This window comes from Panthera uncia, chromosome C2 (assembly GCF_023721935.1).
Source record: "Panthera uncia isolate 11264 chromosome C2, Puncia_PCG_1.0, whole genome shotgun sequence".
In the NCBI taxonomy this organism is placed as follows: domain Eukaryota; kingdom Metazoa; phylum Chordata; class Mammalia; order Carnivora; family Felidae; genus Panthera; species Panthera uncia.
Genome location: NC_064810.1, coordinates 46,064,722 through 46,069,810, shown reverse-complemented (window position 1 = coordinate 46,069,810; position 5,089 = coordinate 46,064,722). Strand labels below are relative to the sequence as shown.

The following is a 5,089-nucleotide window of genomic DNA, read 5'->3' as shown; positions in this document are numbered from 1 at the left end:
TAAGGAGTACTAGTCACCTCAAACCATCAGAGTCAGATTTACTTCCTTCCCTTTCTCCATACCCAATCACCTGCCAAGTCTTCGTACTCACACCCTGTTGCTGCTTTCATTCCCTCTGTCACCATATTCATTCACATCCTTCTATCTTACCCCAGGTTGTTGAACCAGTCTTTTAATTAGTTACCTTGATTTCAGTCTTCACCCATTCTAGGCTACTCTGGATGACAAAATGATGTCTTCCTTATGCACAGTTTTGGTCATGTTGTGGAAGGGTTCTAAAACCTTGAGTGTTTTTCCACTCTCACCTAGATAAAACATTCTCTACATTTTAACATTCTTGGGTCTGCATAGTGTAATTCCTATGAACATTCAATCTTATCTCCTGTAGTTCAGTCACACTATCTTCTCTGGCTAAACTGATATATTCTATTTCCAGAAAATACCTCATACTTCTTCAACTGTATTCACATCATTTCTTCTGCCTGGAATAATACCTCTTTTCAATGTGGTGAAATTCTGCCCATCTACCCTACTAACATGAGTATTACTTTATCTGAAGCTCCCTTGGAATTGTTTCTGACATATTTGTGACTCTTATTATATGCTTTCTAGCTTTAAAAGTCTACAACTACTGCTTTAACTTTTGCCATATTATAAGGTCCCTAAGGACAGTGACCACTTGCCTCTCAGCTGTGTTCTCCCTGTGTGTGAATAATGTGGTTCTTATCCCCAACAAGACTCGGTAAAGCTTTATTGAATTAATAAACTTGGCCTATCTATGGAATGAAATCTAAAGCTTTCAAGATAGATGGATGTCAGTTTTGTTTTCAAGCACCTCCATTATATATACAGTCATACCTTGAAAATATTACAAATTTGGTTCCAGACCACTGCAATAAAGCAAATATCCCAATAATGCAAGTCAAGTGAACATTTCGGTTTTCCTGTGCATGTAAATGTTATGTTTTACTATACTGTAGGCTATTAAGTGTGTAATAGCATTATAGGCTCTGACAGTGCAGAGCACTCTTGGGATTCTCTAACCTCTCTCTGCCCCCGCCCCCCACTGTCTCTGTCTCTTTCAAAAGAAGGAACTTAAAAAATACTCTATTACTAAAAAATGCTAACCATTATCTGAGCATTCAACAAGTCATAATCTTTTTTGCTAATGGCAGGTCTTGATGTTGATGTCTACTGACTGATCAGGGTGGTGGTTGCTGAAGGCTGGGATGGCTGTGTCAATTTCTTAAAATAAGACAACAATGGAGTTTGCCATATCTATGGACTCTTCCTCCCATGGAGGACTTCTCTGTAGCATGTGATCCTATTTGATAGCATTTTATTCACCATAGAACTTCTTTCAAAGTTGGAGTCAATCCTGTCAAACCCTGCTGCTGCTTTATCAAATAAGTTTATGTCATGTTCTAAATCCTTTATTGTCATTTCAACAATCTTCACAGCATATTTCATAGGATTATATTCCATCTCCAGCAACCACTCTCTTTGCTCATCCATAAGAACCATCTCCTCATACATTCAAGTTTTATCATGAGACTGCAGTAATTCAGTCACATTTTCAGGCTCCACTTCCAGTTCCCTTGCTATTTCTACCACATCTGCAGCTGCTTCCTCCGCTGAAGTCTTGAACCCCTCAAAAGTCATCCATGAGGGTTGGAATCTGCTTCTTCCAAACTGTTCTTCATGTTGATATTTTTGACCTCTTTCCATGAATCACAAGTACTCTTAATGGCATCTAAAATGGTGAGTCTTTTCCAGAAGGTCTTCAATTGACACTGCTCAGATCCATCAGAGGAATCTCTATGTATGGCAGCTATAGCCTTATGAAATGTATTTCTAAATAATAAGACCTAAAAACCTGAAATGTTTCCTTGATCCGTGGGCTATAGAATCAGTGTTGTGTTAGCAGACATGAAAACAACATTAATCTCATTGTACATCTCCATCAGAGCTCCTGGGTGACCAGGTGCATGGAGCAGTAATATTTTGAAAGGACTTTTTCCTGACCAGTAGATCTCCACAGTGTACCTAAAATATCCAGTAAACTATGATGTAAACAATTGAGCTGTTATTTAAGCTTTATTGTTCTATTTAGAACACAGTAGATTTAGGCAGAGTAGATTTAGTATCATTCTTAAGTGCCATAGGATTTTTGGAATGGCAAATGAGCTGTGACTTCAGCTTTAAGTTATCAACTGCATTAGCTCCTAATAAGAGGCAGCGTGTCCTTTGAATCTTTGACACCAGGCATTGACTTCTCCTTAAAGTCCTTTTTCCAATAGGCTATTCTGTTTACACTGAATACCTGTTGTTTAGTGTAGCCACCTTCATGAATCATCTTTGCTACACAGTTTGTACATCAACACTTCCTGCTTTACCTTGCACTTTTATGTTACAGAAATGGCATCTGTCCTTAAACCTCATGAGCCAACCTCTGCTAGCTTCCAACTTTTCTCCTGCAACTGCTTCACCTCTCTCAGACTTAATAGAATTGAAGAGAGTTAGGGTCTTGCTCTAGATTAGCCTTTGGCTTGAGGGAATGTTGTGGCAGCTATGATCATCTATCTAGACCACTAAAACTTTCCCCATATCTGCAATAAACTGTTTTGCTTTCTTATTCATGTGTTTACTGGAGGAGTACTTTAATTTCCTTCAAGAACTTGTCCTTTGCATTCACAACTTGGAAAACTGGTACAGAGGCCTAGTTTTCAGTACCTCAGCTTTCAACATGCCTTCCTCACTAAGCTTAATCATTTCTAGCTTTTGATTTAAAGTGAGAGACGTGTAACTCTTCCTCTCACTTGAACACTTACAGGCCATTGTAGGGTTATTAATTGGCCTAATGTCAATATTGTTGTGTGTCAGGGACTAGGGAGACTCCAGAACAGGGAGAGAGACAAGAGAACAGCAAGTAGGTGGAGCAGTCAGGACACACACAACATTTATCAATTAAGTTTGCCATCTTATATGGGCATGATTTGTGGCACCCCAAAATAATTACAGTAGTAACATCAAACATCACCGATCATAAATCACCATAACAAATATAATGATAATGAAAAGTTTGAGATACTTCAAGAATTACCAAAAATGCGGCACAGAAACACAAAGTGAGCAAATGCTGTTGGGAATGGTGCCAATAGATCTGCTGGATGCAGGGTTACCACAAACCTTCAGTTTGTAAAAAAAAAAAAAAATGCAATATTTGCAAAGCACAATAAAACCAGTTATGCCTTGTAAGAAACTTCCTTCATAGCCCTCTTAAAAGCCTTTTGTGAAGGCAGTTACTCTTTCATTTGCCTCTGTATTATCCTTGGTTTTACTCAGAAGGTGATGAAGCCAAGGCTTGCAAATGAACAAGGCTGGTGGTGTTATAATCCTAGCATGCTATGTACTTTCCTCCCACTTAATGCTATGATGAAAGTCACGTCAAGCATAGATAGCACTGAAGGAAAGGTGTTAAGCAACTATCTGTTTATGTTCTCCAGATTTTGCTTTTGGTTTTACTATCATCTGGCCAGTATGCTCCTCCTACATTTATTAACCTCCCAGAGCCGTCGATCACTAGCACAGCATCTCCTGGGCACAGACACAACCTTAACCCTTCCATCCTATCCACTGTACAAAGGATTAGTTGGTTCTGTTCCATCTAATCAGATTGTCTCTTCTCACCCCTCAGTGCAAGGAGAGAGTACCCAATCACCAGTTTTTACATTTCTTACAATTTTCCCTTTAATCCACAGGTAATCATTTCTTTGATTGTTATTTTTCATTTACCAAACCTCTTAGAGACTTCTAAATGTGTAACAATAGAAACTGTCACGTATGCATTTTCTAAGATTAAAAAAAATATTTTAAATATTCTTGTTGGAGGCCATGAATTATATCTTGTCAATAGCATTTCATGGTTGGATCTTCCAGCCAAGCCACAAGCAAGTTTTCCCTCATAGGTTTCACCTCATTAGGTTTGGATTTATTCAAACTAGAATAAATGAGGTCGAACTGTCCAAAATGTTATATGAGCCTATGAGAAGAAAAGAAAATGCATCTCAAATTAGCACAGTTGCTAATTCAAGCATGGCCTTTACTTCTATTTCAGTGGTACATTATATTGTTAGTCACCCTGTACTGCTAAATATATTTTGTTTGTCTTAAGCTATGAAGCATTACTGGAGACTATCCCACAATGATTAGATGCATTATAAATACATAGCTAACTTCAGCTGGGCCTTCAACACTGCTCAACAGCTCCTTTCATTTTAAATTACCACTGTATTGATTTACCTACATATAACAACTGTTCCAAATGTTTTACATACTCTCAGGGCCCCCATGTAGTCCTCACCTCCTATACTCATACAATTACCTCACTATTTACTGTGAGCCTCAGGACTACTTACACTCTTAACTATACCTTTAATAGGAATCTCTCAAATTTTCTTTTCATGAATAATGCTGTTCACAAATATTCAGTTTCCTTTCCTTCTACTTACCCAGTAGGAGTACATTCCCCACTGTCTGGCTTTGAACTTTGGCATAGCCATGTGAATTGCTTTGGCCAATGAAATGTAAATGGATCTTTTCCAGATGGAAATGTTAAGTCAGGGGATAACTTGACATATCCTCCTTCCCTCAGCCTGAGTTTTTGGCACAATTCCAGATTCTGGCTCTTCTGTCTTGCTGAGTCTTGAAATCGAGGTAGACTAGATCCCCAGTCTATGCACACGGACATAAATCATGAGTAAGAAATAAGCCTTTGTGGTATTGAGCCACTGAAATTTGGGAGTTGTTTGTTATCTTAACAAAAACCTACTCTCAGAGTGGTATCAGAGAAAATGGTAGACTAGGGATTCCCAAAGTTTGTTCTTCTACAAAAGCAGTGAATAAACTGGCATGGATTGTCAAGATCAACTTAATCAGAACTTTGGCAACTGACCAAGAGTTTATAGCAATGAGGTGATCACTTAACCTAAGAAAGAAAAGAAAGGAAAGAAAGAAAGGAAGAAAGAAAGAAAGAGAAGGAAAGAAACAGAAGGAAAGAAACAGAAGGAAAGAAACAGAAGGAAAGAAA

General features: G+C 38.2%; 1 pseudogene; it reads right to left on the bottom strand.

The window, feature by feature from the left end:
• Positions 1 to 1,113: 1,113 nt before the first annotated feature.
• On the bottom strand, positions 1,114 to 2,962 carry LOC125921549 (tigger transposable element-derived protein 1-like; annotated as a pseudogene).
• Positions 2,963 to 5,089: the final 2,127 nt, after the last annotated feature.